General features: G+C 39.5%; 1 long non-coding RNA gene across 1 annotated transcript in view; it reads right to left on the bottom strand.

Annotated features, from left to right (window-relative positions):
* Positions 1–23,234, bottom strand: part of LOC142600181 (uncharacterized) — a 443,056-nt gene extending 419,822 nt beyond the window's left edge. The window contains exon 1 of the long non-coding RNA XR_012833630.1: positions 23,155–23,234. This is a non-coding gene — a long non-coding RNA (uncharacterized LOC142600181). The remainder of the gene's footprint in view (positions 1–23,154) is intronic.
* Positions 23,235–24,654: the final 1,420 nt, after the last annotated feature.

Here is a 24,654-nt window from a genome sequence, read left to right on the forward strand (position 1 = left end):
TACATTAATGGACAAACCTTTCTGTTGGTTAAATCAGAGATAGAGAAGCACCGCAGTATTTCTAATTTGAATACTGTGCTGTGCATTTGGATAAAATAGACATCAGTTAGAATTATGGAGAGTCCATTAAAAGGAAATGGAGTCTGTTTATTGATATTTGTTCTGGGAGAGTGCATGCTCCACGATGACATGTTTTTCCTGGATGCTTATAAAGTACATCAGAACAAAAGTGACACAGCTCAAATCAATCATTACCATAGTACTACAAAACTGTCCCATTCCTGGCCCAAAAGGTAGGTGTGATTAGCTAGACAGGCATCTTCATGATTATTTTTTCCTTGAAAAAGTGATAGATAATTTCATGTAGAAATTAAAATCAAAAGACAAATGACCATTTGCAAAGGCATTTAGCCCACAGCTTAGTAGTTTAGGGGCTCTAGAACATCCTTTTGCTGAGCAGCCAAGAGAAGAACTATTTATCAAGGCAATGAAGTTTAGCTTTATGGTCACAGTAGGCATCACCTCGCAATGGATGGCAAATGCATGCATTTCCATCAAAATGACATTTACTGCTTAAAAACCTGAGCCTTTTTGAGCACACGGCTTAAAAACAAACACAAACTGCTTAAAAAGCTCAAAACACAACAGATGTTACAGATGTAACTTTAAAGATCATCTGGAAAATATGCAATGCTAACGGGAAATTCAATAGTAAGCAGCTAAGGGAAGAGAGCTTGGATCTCCTAAGAGCTCTGCAAGAACTCAGTCTCTAAACTGCAGCTTCAACACTACAAAACTTTGATGGCAATAACAGCTTACCAGTTCTATCACCTCTCTCATGTCTTCTCCCTACCACATGACACCCTCCCTTGGGCTGTCCTGTAACAGCCATTCATGGGGTTATGTAGGCAAATTGATATAGTGAAAAAATAATGTTATTGTTGCTTACATAAAACACAAAGTTTGCTGTTTAGGTCAGAGCATAGTCGCTTGAGCATGTCTTGGCCTGGCTGTGGGATTATGAAGAGGTATATACAGGTGTTGCTTAATGTGATACTGCTACAAAAGTCGTCATAGCATATAATCACAGCCTAAAGCTAATCATCCAGGGTTCCTATGGAGCCCTTGTAAATATGAGACCTTCACTCTAATTTCCCAAGCTTGTCTGCACAGGCGTTTTGGAAAATCTTTATATCTGACCAAATGCAGGCAAATTCAATGTAGACATCTACATCTGAGCTCATTGCCCTAAGCTGTCTTTGTAGTCAGCAGGGAGACAGTTACATTCAGACTGAGATTCATATGATGGTTTTTTTTATGGCTCCTTCAGGATTAGATAAATTGAACAATAAAATGGGCAATCTGTCTCCACTGACTACAAAGAGAGCCTGGGGTAATTAGCTCAGATAAAGACTGGAGATATCTACTTTTGCTCGAAGGAAACGCATCACTTCTGCTCTCCCTACCTGCTGCTGCCCCTGCTTCAGTTAGTCTGCTGACTGAATTCACAAAGTCAGATCAGTAATTATATATACAACATATATGTTTATATATAGCAAGTCGGTAGAAAGGACAACTTGTTAACTTTGTACAGAGTATAAAAGCAGGGGTATATAAAATTGTATTGCATTGCACAGGTATTTATGCAAAGGTCTGTTTAACGTTGCCAACGTTTGTCAGCAGTCAGCTGTTTTAAACTTCACTGCCTTTCACACAGCCACAAGTAAGCTAATTTTCAGCTGCTATTAACAATCAGCCATCTGAAGCCGTAGAAGGTGTATGTACCTCTGTGTGTGTGTGATATCTCCCTTACCTGGGCAGATATTTGACAGCTTGTAAAGTGGGAGCAAAATCTTGATGAACAGTAGAAATGCCATGGCAGCAGCTGGGAATCAAAGCTAACCCTGAAGAATCCTGTAATGACTCACTAACAAGACAGTCTGTCTCTAGGCTTGTCCACCCCAGCACATTTGCAGGGTATTCAGATCCAAAATAAGACTTTGCTGTACTGACTCTACATTTAGCTAGTAAGTTTCTGAATACCCAGAAGAGTATCACAGTTTAAAGACATAACATTGTGAATGATGAATGAAAACCAGCCACAGCCTAGGCATAGGACCAAGGGTTACGATTCAGCACAAGTTTATCTTACCCATTCTAGGATGGGCCAAAGTGCTATCTGTAGGACTAGCTCATCTCTGTTAATGAACGAGGTAGCATAGATGGATAGGTTAGACTGGATGTTTAATTTTCATACAAGAAAGTGAGATTATATGAAACTCACCACTAAATGAATCTCACAGTTAATTTATTCCAAGTTATGAGAAAAACTATACAAGAAAGTTGCAAGATGAATTTGGCCTCAACTTTAATATGACAGCTCCAGATGATAGGGTACTTTGGAATCAAGAACTGTCATTTCTTTAACCAGTGTCATCTTTACTCTGCAAGCCCTTTGTGATGGAACTTACCTGATATAGATATACACTAAAAAAAGAAGAAATCAAATTAATCAAATCATCATTTTCTGCCAAAATAATAAAATCAGATTCATATACCCAACACGTTCTTGTTAGAAGAGCATGAGTTAATTTCATTAGTGTTTCATTACTGACATGGAGGAAAATAAAACCTCTGTTCATACCTTCTCTGTTCAACCAGCCATAAAATGAACTAATCATTTTGTAGTTGTTTTTTTGTTGTTGTTGTAACCTCAGGTGTTGTTTTTAACAGCAAGATAAAATTTGACTTTGCTGTTCTTACTGTTAAAGAAAAGCACAAGATTCCTTTTATTTGAAGAACAGAAAAAGGAATACATCTCTTCCACATATTTCAAAGCCCAGCTTAACATAGCCTGTTTTGTTCCTGATTGTTTCTGAAGAAAAAAAAAAAAGAAAGAAAAAAGGGGTTAAGTAGGCTCCAACATACTTCAAGACTACTTTATAAAGCCATTCTAATTTAGGTTGTCAGCACTTTGGGAGAGTATGATCTTGTACTTTCTGAAAGACAAGTGAAAAGTAAACCTGCCCAACACTGTGTTTATTTGCACTGTAGTTTCTTAGAAAAATATTTATTTTTAATAGAACTTATTACTTACTATATTGCATTTTTAAGGAAAAAACCCACATTTTATTCAGCTATTTCATAAAATGCTCAAGATCTGTCTACAAGACACTGTACATATGTACATTGAGGGGAGTAACTTAGTAAATGATGCATCTGTGCACCTCTTTCCAGCCATGATCAAACTTCAGCCGAGGCTTCTGTCTAGCCCTTCCCCAAGTCTGCTGAACAAGGAAGTCAAATTGAGTAACAGTCCTCATCTGTGCGGGGCAGACCTGCTTTTACCTGCTTTCTTCAGTGGTAAGCAGATAAGCAGCATGAAAAGAGGTTGGAATTAAAGTCACATAGCTGTAGAGATCTAAAAAATAAGCAGCTAGTCTAAATTAATCTTCTAGTGTCCCTGTATACTCCATGATATGAGGCTAAATCAGTGTTTTACAGGCCTGGGGGAAAAAAAAAAATAAAATAAAAAAAAGACATCTAATTATCATGACTATGCAAGCGAAACGGAGGGGAGCTTGAGAGTGTGACTGATCCAGTTAAGAAAGAAATGAGCAAACCTGTAGCCCGTCAAGTAACTAACGAAGGTCTACAAAGGAAATATTGTAAGATGTGCAAACTAAGAACTATCAAAACATTTCAGAATGTATACATAGCATGAATTAAATGCACCACACTGCTGCTCTTTGGAACCTGAGCATGTGTGCCTGGAATTTAAGTAATTAACTAAGAACTGAATTACAATCACGCAACAGGGAAATGATAACCATTAGCTTGTACACAAAGGGGAGTTTCAGCTCAGATTCTTTGAACATGGGCTGGTGGATGGCTGAATGCTTCTGGTTGCTAGCTGGTGACAAGCACACCAAATTATGCTTGTGACTTGCAAGATGATCTGTGTAATGAAACATGTGTAAGAATCTAGCCTTGAATCAAATTTCTGGTTGAATGATTCATGGTGATGGAAAAGAGGCAAGCTCTGGAGCAAAGTTACTGCTTGCTAGCAAATTAATGGCCAGGTCTGGAATAAAAGTAAGGGGGTGTGGAGGGTGAGAGAAGCAAACTCTAGAAAGAAGATAAAGTTGATAAATGACTAGGTGTCTCCAGAGAGTGACATTGGTGTCAGAGGGAGCCTGCTGATAGAAATTCAGCTACATGCTTAATTTTTACACAGTTGAAGTTATATGAGGGGAATTCCACTCAAGTAATTCTCTACAATATTAATACAGGTAAGTTTCCCACTGTTTCTGAAGAGTAAGGCAGTTTTCACACAATCTTGTGCTTTTAGGGAGCAATGGGTTCAGAAGCTAGCAAAGTTTTTACAGTCAAAGCATCCCATACTGGAAGAGTATTTGCTTTCTAAAAAACCTGTTATCACAGTGCAAAAAATCATCATTCCAAGGGCAACACGATGCACTGTATACCAAGTTTCAACTCTAAATTAATATTTACAGCAACTGAATAAACTCCTGGAAACCGGGTAGGAAAGGGAAATGCAGAAGCAGCCTTTCCTATAGCAGCATGAATGGTGCTGCTTTAATGTTGTTTAGAATTTTGGCCGGAGGCACTGAGAACATCAACTTTTTAATGAAAACTCAAAGCGTCCATAGCAGTGTGAAAATTTTAACATTGTTGTATTCCCATATCACTTTTTAACAGCTTGAAGGGAGAAAAACTTTCATTTTAAATGATTCTTGGTTAATTTACAAAAGAAATTAGTAGAAGAAAACTTCTAGAAGGTAATAGAATAGCATTACTTGGGCATGTCACACAACATCAAGCCTAGAAAAGTTGCCATAAACTACTTTTTCTTACACTAGAATTATCCTGCTCTTTTCAGAGCCACTTATCAGACACTCGTGAATTAGGATCTGGTTTCAGATGGACTGATATCTTCAGATGCCATGAGGTAGTGTAACTCCTTTGACTTCGATTGCTAAGGCTATTGGCCACTATATAAATTCCTAGAGGAAATGTGCCATATGAATTAATCAGCTGCTTTAAGCTGGAGTATTTATTCAGCCATTCTAATCAGCAAGGGACTGATCTCCTGAGCTCCCCATAGCTAAATAAAAGAGAGCAAGAATTGCACTATTGAGCTCGCTATAAATATTTTGGAAAGTGCGGAATTTAATGGAGAGAAATAAGGCTTTGTCTACTCTAAGGAGCATGGTGCAGGAATTCCTAAGGTTGAAGAGTGTTGCAGTTTAACCCCAGCCAGCAGCTCAGCCCCACGCAGCCACTCACTCACTCGCCCCCGGCAGGATGGGGGAGAGAATAAGAGTAAAAGTGAGAAAACTCATGGGTTGAGATGAAGACTGTTTAATAGGTAAATCAAAAGCCGCGTACACAAGCAAAGCAAAGCAAGGAATTCATTCCCCACTTCCCATGGGCAGGCAGGTGTTCAGCCATCTCCAGGAAAGCAGGGCTCTCTCACGCGTAACGGTGACTTGGGAAGACAAACGCCATCACTCCAAACATCCTCCCTTTCCTCTTTCTTCCCCCAGCTTTATATGCTCAGCATGACATCATATGGTATGGAATATCTCTTTGGTCAATTGGGGTCAGCTGTCCCAGCTGTGTCCCCTCCCAACCCCTTGTGCACCCCCAGCCTACTCGCTGGTGGGGTGGGGTGAGGAGCAGAAAAGGCCTTGGCTCTGTGTAAAAGCGCTGCTCAGCAGTAACAAAAACATCCCTGTACTGTCAACACTGTGTTCAGCACAAATCCAAAACTTTGCCCTATACAAACTACTATAAAGAAAATTAACCCTATCCCAGCCAAAACCAGTACAAAGAGCGAATAGGTCAAATACTAGTAGCCAGGCCAGTAAGTCCACCTTTTTCAGGACTGCATCATGTGAATGTCTGAAAGCTGTGCAGGCAGACTGGCACAAAAGCTTATTATTTCAGATAGTGAGTGGCATGAACATGGCTTCTAGACTGACTTTGGGTGTCTGTGTCCCACAGTCCCCAACACAAGTATTAGGTTATCATAGGCATGGGTGGCTCCACTGTCTCTGTACCCACCAGTTTCATCACACAAGGGAAAGCTTAGAGGAGTGTAGAAGTTCTTTAGGATCCAGGATAAATGGCCTGCCACCTTGCAGGATGTGAACCCTAACTCGTGTGGCAGAGTAATGTTTCAAGGAAGCAGGTTATCCTTCTCCTTTCTGATGATTTTATTGTTGCTGCAGCTAATCCAGCACTCCTCTGATAAATCCTCTCAGTGACTGAAGGGAGGCATCACTTGACAAAGATTGTGCTGGGTTTTTTTCTTAATACCAACCATTCTCATATCCCTCAGAGTAAAGTGGCAAATTGCCTGGATAATATATGCTTACCTTGTGTCAACCATGTGCCCCAACACATCTGACAAGGCAAAAAAGTGCCCTTACAAGTGGGAAATGGGACTGGGAAGGGTAGTGAGGAGAGCACGAACAAAAGAAGTTTTGGCATGAGACTTAAAATCAGGTGGAGAACTGAGGAGACCCAGAGAGATGTTCAACTACTGCTCCAGGTGGCAAGTATTACACAGGAGAAGCTTTTTGACTGAACAATGTCAGAGAAGAGATTGGAATGAAAGCCAAAGGGCTGAAGAGGGAAATTTAGATCTGGAGCAGGCAGCCAAATCGCAAATGGCTGCCTGAAAAAGGCTACAGGGGATTTTTTTATCCAATTTTCTCAGGAAATTATGTTTATGCAATCCGCTGTTTCTGGGTACATATCTCTATGTCCTCCAACTTCCTTCCTTCGTATAGCTGAAGAAAAAAATAGCCATCAGATTTGGCAGTAGAGCCTAACTATCAAAAAGATAAAGTTCTTAGTAGAAATAGGTATCCAGATGAAGAAGGAAAAAAAATAGTTTTCTGACTACTAGAAAGCATACAGTGCAAAACAGCTCATTGTTAGACATCAGAGACTCCCTATGGGACAGCAGCCTTGGGGCACAAGGGTAGGCTTCCTTCCACTGCTCCCAGATCAGCCTGTTAAAACAAGGTGACAATTTTAACCTGGACTCAGAAATGCAGAAGGAGATGCAGGAGTTTATTCCAGGTTGAATTAATACTGATTGGGCTTTTTTTTTTGTGCTCTGATTTCATAGATTTTTAAAGCCAAGAGAATTGGTAAAACCTTGTTGGACTTAGACCTAAGCCAATACGACATAGGGCAAGAAATCTTACCTTAATCGTTTCTTCAATAAAAGTAGGTAGGTCATGTCACAGAATAGTCTCAGGAGAGTAAGGAATATTCTGGCTGTTTTCAAGGAACATGACAACTAGAAAGAACTTTCAAAGTGATTTTACAATAAAAATTATGGATTTGGCCATGAAAAGTTATTCATGTAATTAGTTGACTTCACTGAGTATTTTCTGCTCTTATTCTAGGGTCGGCTCATTCCTCTGTCTGAGAGGGAATCAACTGACTTTTTCACAGAAGTAGCATCAGAACTGCAGGGTGATGAGAAAGTATAAATAATCTAAAATTTCCTGGATCGCAACCTAAATCCAAGGATCCTACTTCCAAGGTAATGATCCCACCCCCTCCATGCAGTACCATATTCCCTCTTTACAACTTGGCTGGTGGTCCTGGTATGCAGAATAGTCCTGAGGTGCTATGAGCAAAGGCAGGAGCTCTGGAGAAAGCAATATATCCTTTCATGAATTACATGGGCACCTTTTTGTGCCTGATTTTCAAAAAACAGGAGTGACATCAGACCTATAGATGATCTATAGGTCATTCTTTAATGCAAACCTGCATGACCTCCTATTTGTCATTGCACAGGAGCATAGTAGTACAATAAGGTTTAATTTTCAAAAGTATTTATCTCAAGCTCATTCATACATTTTCACTAAATGTATTTCCTTTCCTTCCCATTTTTGTCTACACAAACAGACACTTTCCCTCATCTCAGCTTAAATGACATTCCTGTTAATTGGCCCAGGGTCAGACCATGCCATTTAATCTCTGCATTAAAGGAGCTAAAGAAGTATGCCTCTTCAGAGACATGCTGTTCTGTGTGGCACAGAGCTGTTCTCTTAAAGATAAACCAGCTCTACTTGAACACCATACCTCAAATTCACCACATTTTCGGAAAAAGAATGAAAAAAAATCACAGCTGTGCTCCCCCCACCTTTTTCTTTTTTATTGTAGCGATTTCTTATTCAATCATCTTCGTGAAAGTGCCAAGCATTTCAGCAGTCCGGCTGCTCTTAAGACTTCCAAGGAGGATTGGAATGAGCCTCATGGGGAAGGTTAGAAGCAGGCTAGAATGTTGAATTTTGGCAGTCTCATAAAAGAGAGGAAGAAATATGTACCTACTTGGGGGTAATTTGGAGTTAAGAATAATTTGTAAACAATAGCATCTTAAATTGGTTTCCACAAAGCTCTTTCATTCTTCACTAAAAGCTTTTCAACATCAGATCATTTCAGTACTGAATGCACTACAATTCCCCTCCTTTCCCCCTCCCCTTGTTCTCTTAGTAACTTTTGTTCATCAAAAAGTATTTTTCTACTTTATTGTATATTTCAAAACCTGTTGCTATTATATCTCAGCCTTCATAATCTCTGATTTTGCTTCTTTTAGTCTAGATATGAGCAAGAGATTCTATGATATGAAAAAAAGATGTACTTAAGTAGTATTAAATCTCTCATCTGAATAGTTATTTAAAATAGAATAATGCTTCTCACACTTCATGTGTTTAATTAATAGTTCTACAAATAACTTTATTGCAGTGATAGTTTTCTGGATGTAAATCAGCCTTGAACACTGCAGAAGCAAGAAGCAAAGACTAGAAACATTGATTTGTCATAGTACTTTAAGACTACTTTCACATCTCAAAAGCTTTCGAAGTAGCACACATCCACTAGGATTTAGATAGGGAGAGATAGCTAAAATAAGTTTCTCCTTTTTATATTCAGATGTCTACTTTAACATTACCACAATTAAGTTTAATATAGTAATGAAAAACTGACCTGCCATTTCAGGGCTTGCTAGTCAACAGCCTCCAGTCAAGAGAGACAGATCACACTGAGATTGCCTTCTGCAGATTATTAACCCAAGTTTCATAGTCAATTGACTCAATAGCTGGAAAAGAAGACAGTATCTGTCAGCCTTTGAAAACCAAGATCTTGATTTGAATTTTTTTCTCTTGAACAGTAATGTTCACAGGCCTAAGCACCTATTGCAGACGATCGGTACGCAGCTCTGGACCCAGATCCTCAAAGATGTGTTGGAAACTCATGTCCATACAATTCAGCAGAAGAGCAGCCCCAAATATATTTGTGGATTTGTGGTTACACTCCTGAATAAAAACCTGATTCAGATAGGCTGCTGCTAACTCAGCCACTGATACGGGATTTTTTTTTTTTAAGTTTTATTACCTTTATATATACAAAACAACTTTGGGTGAGTGAAAAGCATAATCCCTGTACAAAATAGATCAGGGAGCAGAATGGAGGTGTGGTATTCAAACATGTGACAGATTGCATAGTCACAGGGTGAAATAAATGCTCACATAGGTATTAACTGTCCTTGACCCCCTACAAAATGCAGTGCAGGCAGATCACAACATTAAATAACACACTTAATCTGCAATGAGAAAAGAGAGCAATTGACAGAGCACTGTGAATCATCAAACAGGGAATGTGTGAAAGGGCCAGAGCAAACTGAAACATGATTACATAGACTTTTCTTGGGCCAGATCATGAGCTGGTGCAAGTGGCAGTAGGTTTAGTCATTTGAGCTGGTTGGTTGAGTTTACAAATTGTCATTTTTTCCCCATGAGACATCTTTCCTCTCTTTACATTTTTTTTTTGTTTTTATTTTATGATGACTAGATTCCCTCCTCTGTGTGTCTGAAATCAGCGTCTTGTCACAGCTTTCAATCACAGTTATGTGTGTGAACATAAAGAAGAGTTTTACAAAGCCAAACTTGGAAATGAGAACATTTTCAAAACCAAAAAAACATTTAGCCATTATATTGCCGAGTTCTTTGCTACTGACAACATTTGTCTTACCTCTGCCAACAGAGCTTCCCCTGCAGTGAATTCATAATTGTGCATTACAGAAATACAGATGTTGGTGATAGAGGAAAGCAAACAAGATAGTTCCCTTTCTTGTGAGTGTTTTGTCATCTCTAGCACCAAATGACTCAAGTGACAAGGCTTCAACCGCACCACTTCGGATACTATTCAACAGCCCACTACATCTCACTGTCAGGATATTTGCACGAAGATTTAGTGAAAAAATTCCTCTTGCAATTCCATCCCATTACTCCTAGCTACAACCCTGTCTGCAGCACTATGTCATTTCTCTCACCTGCCTCATGTCAATGTTTTGGTACGTTATCCTGTCCCCTCTGCCAAGCCAAACTCATTCAGCTACTTAGATCTTTCTTCATAAGTCAATCCCCCCTGACTCCCTCGATCATTTTTGTTGCTCTTCTCTGAACGGCCTTCAATTTATCAGCCTTTTGTTGAAGCAGCATTGCTTAGAACGGAATGAAGCAAAGACCACAACCTTCTGCTTCACCAGTCCCACTGATGTAAACAGGAATGAAGAAAACCTGCTGGATAGTTGAGATAGGAAAAAAAAATAAATTATTAATATTGAGTTGGTTGAAAAAAAATTGTACTGAAATTTTGTTTCATTGGACCTTGTCACTTCAGTTTGTGTACATAGGAGAAGCAACTACCTTTCCCCAAATTTTTGGTAAAACTGTATTTACTTTCTACCAGCTCTCTAACACAGTCTTCACCTATGCAACCTGTAAATTAAAAAGACCCTGAAAATCCCTTTCATGGGCAAATTTAAAATCTGAGGCTTTTATTTCTAGTTACAATTCAATCACATTTGGAAATCTATATGAAAACTGGATTTCTTTCATTCCTTGTGCCTCAGAACAGTAAGCAAATAAACATATGAAGGTAAAACCCAGTTTGATCTTTATCCAACAAAGACTTTAAATAACACTACTCAAATACTTTAAGTTAAATATATACAAAGACTCTGCTGGATCCATGTTTTTGAATGAATTTTCATTAGACCTGATCCATTTGAGAATTAGTCACCAACACGAAAGCCCTTTGTTAATTTTTCTGTGATAACAGCCAATTCCTATTCCTTGTAACAGGTAGTATGTGACAGCTTCTTAGACTGGCAGCTCCTAATTTCCCGACTTAACTGAGTGAGCAGAGATACGGAAGAGCTACGTGAAAAAGCCTGGACACCATCAGTGCTGTAAGGAAAAACCGTACTTCTATAATCCTCAGAAATTGTTTGAGTGCATTCATATAATTACAGATTAAGGAAAATCAGCTGAGGTACTTTATTGTAGCTGAGTTTCTAACAATTTACATGGGCTTTTGTTGGAGAGAAAAGACTGTGGGAGGAAACGGGTGGAGAGATTCCAGGCTGCTGATCTCTATGCTTGTGCCTAGAAAGCTGGAGACAGAAACATAACTTTGTAAACATTTTTATGAGTAAAGAGCCAAGCTAAGAGTCTTGTGAAATTATTGTCCAGCAATAACATTTAAAGCAGGATTATTTTTTTCCTGTCAAGTACAAATCACAGTTTTCACTTCATCAGCCCATCACCATCGCTACTTATATTGCTCCGAGTATAAAAACTTCTTTATCTGTACAAGAAATAGTACAATACAGCTTATATTCTGCATGGAAATTCCTGAGTGAAACTAGTAATAATATTTGGCTTTTTCAAAATCCTTATATAAAACTATCAAAACAAACACTTAAAAAGTGAAGAATCTAAAAAAAAGTAAAGATATTTTGTCTTCAATCAGAAAATGGTTAAAAAGTACAGCGTGGGGTAAATATTGGCGAGGGTGAGGCTAAACCTGTACTGAGCTGTATGTCTCACAAGCTGCACCTTTTGACCAATGTCTTTAAAAAAAAAAAAAAAAAAAAACAAAAAAACCCACACAACAAAAACCCCTCACAAAACTCCAGCAACAAACAAAACGAAAAAGAAACCCCTCTTTTCATCCGGGCTAGAAGTTTTCATGTCTGATTTCACTGCATGCAAGAAACAATCTTCCCCTGGCAGCTGGCTATAGATGAGGTGACATAGTAGGTCTCTTCCAGCTCTCATCTCCGATTCATTTATCTTTCAGGCATGTCATGAGCTTTTCATCATCATTTCTGAATTATCCAGCGATCAGCATTAGTTCCAAACAACCTCACAGGGTCCCCAGTACTTTTCTGTAGAGGCCGAATTTCTGCTTCATGTCACTAACTGTCTTTATTGATTGAGGAAGACAGACACGGCACCAGCGCTTGCCCCTCTCCATTCAGAATCACCAATGAAGCCCCGTGAAGTGCCTCTGTAACTGGCAGACGCGAAAGCATTTGTCCCCATCTCATGACAGGTACACCTCTGAGAAAAGGTGATGTTGCATATTCATTCACCAGAGGTCAGCATGGAAGACATAAACAGAATGTATTTATACGTATAATGCCTCGACTTTCTAAAGCATTATTTAATCTATTTCCTTCATGAGTATGTATTGTGTTGAATATGCATGGGTCCGTATAAAGCATTTCTGGAGTCTTCTCTAAGAGGTCAGGGTAGTAACCTTGCATATACAGAAAACAGCAATAACAACCACCACACTTTTTTAATATACTTTATAGCTTGAAAATAGATGAAAGAAAAAGCCAGACTGCTGTGAAGGAGATGGGTGAGCTGAAATGAGAGTGCTGGGCCAGGATTACAGAGCCAGCACTACCCTGGGCTTCTGGGACAGGTGACATAATTGTAAATTTTTGAAAGCAGCCACTCATCTTTTAATATTGGCTAGAAATAAAAGCAGTCTGGCTTCCAGAGATTTGTGTAACTCCTCTTAAGCCAAGTGGCCCTCTACTCAGAACCTCTGAAAAGTTCCTAAAATATATGAAATCTGGCACACATGGAAAGAGGTTTAAAAAATATCCAGATGGGCACAGCTGAAAATCTAGATGTTTGTTTTCTGTATTTTTCTTTTCCTACAAGCAAAAGAAATTACTGTACTTTACAGAAGATATTCCATAAAGTTCACTGGTGGAGGAAAACAGCTTTTTACAGTGAAGGACAGTTCACAGAAGTGCAATTTAATTATAGTTTCCTACTTTAAAAAGGCCTTATTGTCAGCACGCTCCTTTGGCTGTGCAATGTTTCCTCATCAGCCAGACTATGTTGTGTTGTGGAAGGTGACATTACCAGGACTCAGTACAGCAGCAGAATCTATCTCGATCCCCCTCCTTCACACAACCAGTCTCTAGGGTAGCAAGGTAAATGAGACATGTCTGTTATGAGTGAGAATCTAGTAACATCTGAAAAATGCTTGTCTAAAGAAGCAGCAGTCTGATCCTTTCTAGTTTGGTAGACTGTCTTTAAAGAGGTCTAACATAGTGATTGACTTCTCAGGACAGATAGGACAAAAGGTGTATTAGATTCTTGCTAGATATGTGGAAGAGTTAACTCTAGGCAAAAAGAAAAGTGTGCAAGCAAGGTTGTGGGGAGAAAATAAAAAATCAACGTGGAAGATCTGGACAGGATATGTAGAAAGAGAGAAGAGAAGCAGATATTATTGCTCTAAAAGAATATTGAATTCATATCCAAAAGTCACTATTCCAGTTGTGGCCCAGCTGTCCCAGACATCAGACAAACACAAAAATAACCCATGTCCCAGAAAGGGGACAGTCTAAGAGAGGGTAATGTATTATAAATGTATTACAAGCAGAAGGTAATGAGGTAGCAGCTGCCATTTTGGTTGCTCAGCTTGCCTTGTTGTGGTGTTTATTGAGGGGCTGGGAACATTCACTCTTGTAGGAGTATTTTGTGGGTTTTGTGACGCTGTTAAAGATTTAAAATAAAAAGAATTCTGATTCTGAGTTTATCTATCTGAATTAGATTTTCCCATCCCATCTTCATTTTTAATCTCTCTGAGACCAAGGAGGTAGAAATCTTAAAAGGAATACTTGTCCTTTTCTCATTTGGATTTAACAAAACTAAGAATGCAAACAATATTTTGAAAAACATTTTGTCAAAATATTTGAAGATGATGGGGTTTATTTCTTTTCAAATTGCAGTTGCCTGTGAAAGGTGTTTGCACCATTTTCCAAGAAGTTCAAGTCTTCTGTGACAGCAAAGAGACTATCCATTAGCATTCTGAATGGACTTGAGGAGGATGACATTACAGTATTGGAGGACACCCTGATGGTCATTTCAAGCAACAATAAGAGACATTGGAGGTGATGGAGTTGCAAAAGCTGACAAAACAGAACACAATCAAGAAAATCAATGAAATCAAGACTGCAATGATCAGGGGTGTTAAAGCACCTGATAGGTCACAGGCCATGAAATTGGACTATGCTCTTTGATGCAGGCAGGAGGAAGTCATTAGAAATGTCACCAATGTCACAGAAATGTCAGAAATGTCACACTTAGTTATGTGAAGAGAGTTTACAATGGAAGTGAAAAAGAGAAAATTCACATGGCAGTAATAGGCAGTATATTCAAGTTGTCTGGAGGTGAGAGAAGAAAAAAATGCTGAAGAGTTTGAGTATAAACCAGGGGTCAGTGTTCTGAGGTACAGGAAAATTAAATGGGGACATAGCCATAGAGGTATTTAAGACAAGACTTCTCTTAAAATATGTGAAATGAAATACCGTTTGTAGAGAACGGCACACAGAAGAATGGCTCCTTAGATTGTAGGGGGCAGATGTCTTGTCTCGCAGCATACTTTTTACAGGCTCGAGCATGTCAGTGCACAGAAAATAAGAAAATAATATATCTAGTGTGTGATTATGTAAAACATTACTACCTGTGGAACTCTGTCACTGCAAATCACTGCATTATAAATTTACATATACAGCAGTGAAACTGGTCATGTCTATCCTTACATTTTGTTTAACTAACTCAAGTTAAAACCAAAAGGTTAGAAATAGTTGCCTGTCAGCTCCAACTCTAAATACTGGAAATATTTCCTCTAGTCATTGTTCACAGTTGCCATTTGATCTGGTCATGAGAATTACAGTGTACTGTAGGGAAAGAAGACAATGTTGGGAGCACAGAGGAGATAAATGAAGCGCACTCCACCACTGGGAAATGAGTCGGTGATTAGAATCTCCTGGAGTCTGCTGTTGTACAAATAGCAAACTCTTACTCAGTGTCATTTAAGCAAAATAGTATTAGCACAGAGAAGATGGATCCAGAGTTTGGTATGTTTCTCCTTCCCTGTCACAGGGCAGTTCTGGGACAAAAATTAAAAGCTGTCTTTCAGCCACACAGAACCTGCAGTTAGACATCTGTAAGGAGTGTCAGAAAGATAGGTGGATCTGCTAGCTTTGACTTTCTGGTTAGGCCCATGATAGGTTGACCGTCCTGCGCAGAGATCATTGCTGCTGCCAGATGCCCAGAAACAAGATGCACAAGAGAGAAAATTGAAATTAAGAGCAGACGATTTGTTAAAAAAGCAGCAGAAAATGGAAAGATCATACAACTGAAGTTATATATGCTTTAGATCTTTATCCTGAAATTCAGTTGATATAATGCTGAAGCATGTTAAGAAGTTCTTCTTTGGGTAGAGGCCAGAACGTTTCATATCTTTCAGGATGAAGTCATTAGTTAAACTACTAAGTTTCAAAAGAAGTATCAAATAAAAGAGTAATAAAGTGACACAGAAATATCTCCTTGGAAACAAATTCAAATTAAATTCTTATAGCCTATACAAATATAGCATACAGTAAAGTTCTTAGACACTGCAGGCTGCAAAGCACATTTTCTTGCTATCTGAATCTTGAACTATGATCAGGAGCTGACAGCAGAAGTTGACATTTTAAGCCACTAACACAATGCAATTTTCCTCTCTTCATGCCCTTTTTTTCCTGAATGTTGATTTTGTTTATATTCTAAAATGAAAACGTTGCCTTCCGTAAATTGGCATTCTGTTTGAAATTTTCCTTTTGAAATAAATCTTGGCTGACTGAGAATTATACTGCAGATTGCTGTGCATTTTTGTTAACCCCCAGACCTGTTATTTTCATACTACTTTGGATGTTTCTGAATTTTTTAAGTGTCAAACCACATAAATTTCAAACATCCCTTTAAGGTATTTAGACACTTTTCTCATTATTGATGACAAGTTAAAATAATTTTTGGAGGGCATACTATATGGGTTTATCTATCTCATTTACCCTGGATATGAGTTTGTTACATTCCCAATTTTATAGGCAATAATGCAGCTGTGCTAGGCATTTGCCAATTGTTACTGTCCTTTTTTTTTTTTTTTTTTTTTAAACTTCTATACTAAAGGCTATGAGGATTTAACACTCCAATACTCGGTGAAATACCTTTTGTCAAATGACACAGAGCATTATATCTATGGAAAATCAGAATTTCCAGAATATTATAGGAAGCGTACGTTATCAAGTCGGTTCTGTTGCTACTCTTGACTACTGTCTTGCATTTTTTTCCAATACAAAATGACAATTAACCAAGCTATTCTTTCTCTCCCCCCCAAAAAAAAATCCGTCGGAAAAAAGAACCCTGTTATGAAGTTGAAATTTATGGTCAAAATGAGAAGGGAACGCAGACTGCTCTTGCTGACAGCAGGAACCTGAAAGAGGATTACCCACAGCTCAGATGAGTGCCTTAATCTCCAAGCTATAAAGGCAGCTCTTCTCACATTCCCTGGCTGGAGCGCTCTCAATTTGCATAAACAGTTCAGTAACTAACAGGACAGCAGGAAAAAATTAGGCAGTGCAGAAACACTCACCAGGCTCTAAGCACTGGAGATCGTTTCCTTCCTTTTCATGACTATATTTTAATGCTTTCGCTTCATGCTAGAAAGAACGCAAACAGGTTAAAACACTCATATGTTTCACAAAACATTTTAATTCTTGACTACTTGTGACTACCATCACTCTTCAAGCTTTTTAACTCTACCTGAAGGCATAAATGAAGAAGTATGGACCATATTCAGGAACATATTTAGATACTTAAAAGCAGGTTTGAACTTGTGTCATGCTGAAGCCAAAGGAACACAGACCTGTACATAAATGCTTTTCTAAATAATCACACAAAGGATGTTAAATCTGAGATGTTTCTGAGAACAAAAGGGTAGAAACAATTTCCTGGTACTCCCATCTATCCTTAGTGAAGTCAAGGAAATTAGAGTTACCAAATAGCATAGGCTGAGATTTCTGTGGCTTACATAAGTCACAGAAGTAGGGCATAAAATCTTAAATGGCTTTTTCCAAATTGGTCCAGAGAAGCATTAGTTCCATATTTGACAGTCACAATATGGCAAGAGTAACATTTAAATAATGCATGTAAGATCCAAATCCTAAGCATTGAGTGTATTTTTATTTTACGGTGAGTGAAGAGAGAGCATCTCCAGAGAGTCCTTTGAACCTAAGGTGTGAAGTACACTGTGAAGGTGCCTCTCGCTCTGCAGTGACTGCAGAGGGGGCTGAGGCTCCGCTGTTAGACTGAAGACTAATTCAGGCTCCTCCACAAAGTGCCTACCTTCAGGCAGGATAAGCCCTAAATCTGAAAAAAAAACCCAAAAATCTTTTAACCATTAAACCAAATTAAAACAGAAGTATATTTTCCCCAGAGATCACTCATAAAATTAACTGGGAGACCACAATGCTTTAGTTAAGACTTGATGCTGTTCCTGAAGGCCTAAATGGAAAACTCTTCCACTGACTCCAGCAGATACAGGATCATGCTTCTAATGAGCCATACCTAGATTAGCACAGCATGCAAAGGCAATTAATGCTAACTTATATCACTAAAAATTAGAGACCTTGAGATAAAAAGAAAAAGAGTATTGTTTCCAAGAAGATTGCCTGTTTTGACTCGCTCTGGCAAACTCAGTTTTGTACAACTTTCCTTACAACCTGTATGAAGTTTATAGTTTATAGTTAACAGACTTCACAGCCAGTGAAATTGCTTGTGTTAAAACCCTATAATCCAGACTGAACTAATTGATTATCTTTACCAAGGCAAAAGCAAGCAGCTGCAAAGCTGTAAAGCCAGAGAAAAGATGGGTCAGCATGAGTCACTGGTATTTGCATAATCAATTTTTCCAGTACTAGCAAGTTTCTCTGAATTTTTAGACAATAACAGTAGGCTACCAAGCAGTCTTTCATATCTACATGACTCAGAGTTTCACCAAGGTGTTGTTTTTCTTTAGTTTTTTACCTCCTATCTGAAATGAGGCTAAGGAAACAAAAAATAAAGATAGAAAACTCACCATCTAAAATTTCAGGATTGTAAACAGAAATCACTGATCAAGGCCGATTAAGCCAAATACTGTAATTTCCATTTCTCAGCAAGATTAGAGATTCTTTCCCACTGACATATAAGTAAGCAGATATTTTTTTACTCCCAATAAAGACTGCAATACAGCTGTACTTCTATAATCGTAATAGGTTCCACTATTTTATAATTACCATCCAGTGGTTCACTAACCAAAAGAGCAGTAATAAAAAACCCCACTTGTTTCAAAACCAGTAAATCATCATTTGGTTTACATGTATTGACTAGCTTAATTTTCACTCATTTAGAAACTTTCCCTTTCATAGACACAGAAAGGAATTTCAATAAATAAATTATCAGGAAATATTGTGAGTAGGAGATGGAGAAGAACTTGGCTTAAAATTTTTGTGGCCAGACACCATCACTAAACCAAAACAGAACTCTGTTTTCCAAAGCTGCAATTTTAAAACTGAGTTTTTGGATTTAATCACAGAATCATAGAATGGTTTGGGTTGGAAGGGACCTGAAAGATCATCTAGTTCCACCCCACTTGCTGTGGGCAGGGACACCCTACACTAGACCACGTTGCCCAAAGACCCATCCAACCTGGTCTTGAACACTTCCAGGGATGGGGCATCCACAACCTCTTTGGGCAACCTGTTCCAGTGCCTCACCACTCTAACAGTGAAGAATTTCTTTCTAACATCTAATCTAAATCTGCCCTCCTTCAGCTTAAACCCATTACCCCTTGTCCTGTCACTATACTCCCTGATAAACAGTCCCTCACCATCTTTCCTGTAGGCCCCCTTCAGATACTGGTAAGTCACATTTTTCAAAGCAAAAATGAATTTCTGGGTATGTCATTAAAGAGAAGAACTGCCTTATTATTTTGCTTTGTTTTGTTTTTCTTTTGGATCGATTTATTTTTCTGAAAGAAGGGCCTCTGCAAGGAGTGTGAGAGATCAAGGCCATCGCCCTGTTCCCTGGACCATGTCCTGCACAACATATATACTTCAGGCGTAAAACTTCTGCATCCAGTCCAACTAGCCATTGAGCCTCCCACCTCAATCAATGGAAAGAAAGAGTCATGGCTGAGAGTATACAACCATTGTAGGGTGTTGGGAATTATCTTCTATTATTTACTGTGGAAGGAGCATAGACATCTCAGGCAAAATACTTTGCTTTTCAATAGCTGAAGTTAGGTATGATAAATCCCACCATAAACTTTTAAACTGCTAAGTTTATATGAGAAAGTAGAGCATTATGAGGAAAAATATGCTGAAGATGGTGAGTCAGATACTACGATATACAAGTACACAGGCTGTAACCATCCCAAAGCATTGGAAGCTGGTAAGGATTCCACCCCAAGTGTAGAGCTGGCTTCTAGTTTAGAAACCTGCAGTAGCTTCCACTTGAGGCCTTTTCTTGAATTCACAGTTCATCACAGTTGGCAGGAGTTCTTTCGATTTGCACAGGTAGCAGTGAGTAGGGCAGCAGCTAGACTGTAATGCCTGACTTGAAGTTGTGTTTACTGTTAAAATTTGAGGCCATAATAATAGTATTGTATGCCAGACTGCTAAAGCAAGCACATGTTCAAAGCTTCATAAATATAATAATGCAGTCAAGTGACTCTAAATTGAAAAAAAAATACCCAGAAGATACTTCTGCCTCCATTTTCTGTCGAAAGGTTTGTCTGTTTTTCAGGGTTCACAGTTCCTTAAACTGCATCTGCATATTTCTTGGGGTTCCAAGGAAATGCATGAGCAAGTTTTAGGAAAACAACGTTGGTATCGGCCTCCATCATCAGAAAATAAAACTTGTATTAGCCTGTAGGACATAATTATCACATCAATCATTGTTTTAAATGCAGAAGACTCTATCAAGGACTGGAAACAAGTTCTGTGGCATTTACCCATCATGAAACACTTTTTCAGACACAGTAAATCACTTTTCAGCCTTTAAATGTTAACTCTCATCAGTACTGCGAGTTAAGCAGCAGGACTGACATACATAAACCTTCACACATTTCCTTTTGGGAGGAAGGATAATTGTAGTAGGATGGAACAGGTCAGAAAAGAGGGAAAATATTCAGAACTGATCAATTTTTTGTAACCTTTCTTTCCCCCTGAAACAGAGGGGGAAAGTACAAACAGGTACTTGCTGCCATGTGGGTGTTTTGATAAGAAAAGGCTGTTATCTCAAAGATAGCATGTATGAAGTATAAAGCAGTTTCCAAGGAAACTATTTCTCAAATAGCTCTCTTGCCAGAGATTCATTGTTTTTATTGGCATCAATCTCTCTCACACACATCCTTCTCCTTTAACAGGATGATAAAATCCAAATGTTTCCAGATTCTGAGTTTTGGGTTTGGCTATCACACCATTTTTAATGACTGACTGCTCACAACTTACAGAAAATTGAACACCTACTCCAAATCCTTTCCTAGTGAAAATAACTCAAGTGTCCTGATGCAAACAATTCAAACGTAAACATAAGTAGCACTTGAAGTACCTAAGGAAAATCTACCTTTAAATCAAGTAGTTTGGAAATGCAAATAAATAAATAAATAAATAAATCTAAAGTAGACATACTCTACCTAGGTTTTCTCTCATTTGCAGTTGGCTAAAAAAAAAAAAATATAATCAGCAATTAGGGATATATGTTTCTGGTTAGGTAATGGCCAATTAAAGCACTAATGTCCTGAGGCAAAACAATGGCTTTTTACTTTTTCAAATCAGGTATAATCTGACTTGCAAAGATCAGCAGTTTGAAAGCTACGGAATGATTACATGACTAAATGTACTTCATGACCATCCATGGAGAAAAAGCTCAAGAACTGAGCTCTGAAAGTGAGAGGCACCTGTCTTCAGCTAAGTAATTACTTCTACACCAAGGTTTACATCAAATGCATTCCTGAATGCTGGCAAAACAACACCATCACAACCACAAGAATAAGGCTGACTTGCAACCCAGCAGAAGGCAATGACTTGGACTTACATTTTGCAGGACCTGAGTGATGTCATTTCATTCCATATTTGAATAAGACCCTGTAACCTTGCAAGTAAAACGCTTAAGCACATGCTTAACTTCATGGTTTGACTTATACACAGCTTTCAGTGGTGTAACAGTTGACTGAAGCCACGCAGATGGTTATGAGTTTTGTTGGATAGAGGCCTAGATACTTAGAAGGATGCTGGCAAAGTGTTTTATGACTCTCCTTAAGTCATTTTTCCCTTCAATTTTTTGCTTGGATTCTAATATAGGAAATTATATCTTTTTTAACCATGTGTGTACCTTCAGACTCCATCAGCATCCTTTCGTTTTCATCATCTGAAGTGCACTGCTTTGCAAAGCTACAGAGAAAAGTATATTAATTTTGTATGAGTAAAATGTTTAACATTATAAAATAATATAAAATTTAGCATAACCAAATTGGGAAAAAGCTGATCATCTAAAATTGATCAGATTGTCAGTACTAGCACGGTACTCATTAAAACTGGTTATCTAACAGGATTTTCTTTGTGCAAGGCAAAGCTTGCTTTGTTTTAATGCAAAACAAAACCCACAGTCTCTGTGCAACGAGTTTCCAGTCTGTGTATCAGACAAGAGACAGCAGATGAAACAATTAGGTGGGTGAAGATAGGAAAAAAAGAAAATATTAGTCAGCATGACAAACAGCGGTCTCAACGTCTCTGCAATTAAACCTTGCAAAGTATTCCTAGTTTTCCTTGCAAAGAAGAGTTTAAATAGGCATCTGAATGAACTTATGGCTCCAATCTGCTGGCCCACACCTTTTATTTCTCTGTGACACTCATATCACTAGATTTGTGTGGGAGAGTGATAGATTGTATCTTAGGGCATGGTCATTATTCATAATTTGAACAAAATTTTATTTGTGAATATAAATGACAAATTACTTCATCTATTCATTGATGGTAGGGTGCAATGCTATCAAGAGATGTCCACTGAAAATTTGTGAATTTGCTGCTTGTGGAATAATGACAGAACTCTGATTAGAGATGTTGTTGAACATTTTTTTATCACTGTAATCTTTTATCTCAAATGGAAAGTCACATAGACTTGGAGAATAGATAAAGATACTAGCCACCAGCGATATATTTCCTTTCCCGTGGCAGGGGGGATGGAACTAGATGATTGTGGTGGGTTGACCCTGGCTGAGGGCCAGGTGCCCACCAGAGCCGCTCTATCACTCCCCTCTTTCATTAGACAGGGAAGAAAAGGTACAATGAAAAAAAAACCTTACAGGTCAAGATAAGGACAGGGAGAGGTCATTCTCTAATTATCATCACGAGCAAAACAGACCGAACTTAGAGAGGGAATTCATCTAATTTATTACTAAGCAAAACAGAGTAGAGGAATGAGAAATAAAACCAAACCTTAAAACACCTCCCCCACCCCTCCCATCTTCCCGGGCTCAACTTCACTCCCGGCTTCAACCTCCTCCCCCCTCAGCGGCACAGGGGGACAGGGAGTGGGGGTTACGGTCAGTTCATCACGCGGTGTTTCTGCCGCTTCTTCATCCTCAGGGGGAGGACTCATCGTCCCCCCGCTCCAGCGTGGGGTCCCTCTCACGGGAGACAGTCCTTCACGAACTTCTCCAGCGTGAGTCTCCTCCATGGGGTGCAGACCTTCAGGAGTAAACTGCTCCAGCGTGGGTCCCCCACGGGGTCAGAAGTCCTGCCAGCAAACCTGCTCTGGCGTGGGCTCCTCTCTCCACGGATCCACAGGTCCTGCCAGGAGCTTGCTCCAGTGTGGGCTTCCCACGGGGTCACAGCCTCCTTTGGGTGCCTCCACCTGCTCCAACGTGGGGTCCTCCACGGGCTGCAGGTGGAATCTCTACACCCCCTCATCCTCCCTCCATGGGCTGCAGGGGGACAGCCTGCTTCCCCATGGTCTTCTCCATGGGCTGCAGGGGAATCTCTGCTCCGGCGCCTGGAGCACCTCCTCCCCCTCCTTCTGCACTGACCTTGGTGTCTGCAGAGTTTCTTACATCTTCTCACTCCTCTCTCTGGCTGCAAAAGCTCTCTCTAACTGTTTTTTTTTTTTCTTTCTTAAATATGTTATCACAGAGGCGCTGATTGGCTTGGCCTTGGCCAGCGGCGGGTCTGTCTTGGAGCCGGCTGGCATTGGCTCTGTCAGACACAGGGGAAGCTTCTAGCAGCTTCTCACAGAAGCCACCCCTGTAGCCCCCCCACCACCAAAACCTTGCCACACAAAACCAACACAATGATCTTTAAGGTCCCTTCCAACCCAAACCATTCTATGGTTCTGTGATTCATTCTGTGTCTGTGGTGGGTTGGCTCATGGCCAAGCACCCACACAGCCACTCACACTCTCCCCTTCCCACCCCACAGAATACCAGCAGGAGGAGAAAATAGAAAGAACAGGAGCAAGAAGATTTGTGAGTAAGGACAACAGTTATTATTGCAGGCAAAACAGACTCAGCTTCGGGGGATTTAACTTAATTTATTGACAATTAATATTAATATAAATATTTGGGTACTGATTTGAGTAATGTTAAACAGCAACAACAAAAAAGAAACATTTAGAAACTTATGTAAAACACCTTTTCCTCCTCCTTTACCAGGCTCAGCTTTACTCCAGACTCCTCTCCACCCACCTTCCTGCTGCTGCAGGTTATACTCAGCCCCTCTAGTGAGGCACTGGGTGATGCAGGGGGTCAGGGTCCAGACATGGCAGTTTCTCTCTGCTGTTCCTTCCTTCTCACTCAGTTTCCACACACCAACATGGCTGTAGCCCTTTGGGGGAGTATCTGCTCCAATGTGGGCTCACCTATGGGTCCCTTTGGGGAGCAGTGTTCTGCCATAGAGCACATTCTCCTCCTCTTTTCAACTTGGTGATCCCCCTGCTGTTTCTCACTCAGTTTGGGGGTTTGGTTTTTTGGGTTTTTTTCGTGTTTTTTTTTTTTTTTTCTTCTTCCTCTGCCTGTATGGTGTTTTCTGCTCTTTCATGAATATGTTTCCACAGAGGGGCCACCAGCTTTGCTGATGGGCTCAGCTGTGTGCTACAGTGGGTCCATTGCAAAGCCAGCTAGAATTGCCAGGCACAGCAATGGGGCTAGCCCCTGGCCTCTTCCCACAGAGGCCACCCCTGCAGCCCTCAATTGCCAAAACCTTGCCACATAAACCCAGAAATCTCAGTCCCAGTGAAGCCAAATGAGTTTATGTGTGCATATGTGTTTCTATGTATAACTTTGGCACAAAGAGTACTTCAAATATCTTCACTCAGGGTGCATGAGGGTCCATCTGTATCCTGACTTGCCATCAGATAAACCCCAAGCAGA

This window comes from Balearica regulorum, chromosome 1 (genome assembly GCF_011004875.1).
Source record: "Balearica regulorum gibbericeps isolate bBalReg1 chromosome 1, bBalReg1.pri, whole genome shotgun sequence".
Taxonomy (NCBI): domain Eukaryota; kingdom Metazoa; phylum Chordata; class Aves; order Gruiformes; family Gruidae; genus Balearica; species Balearica regulorum.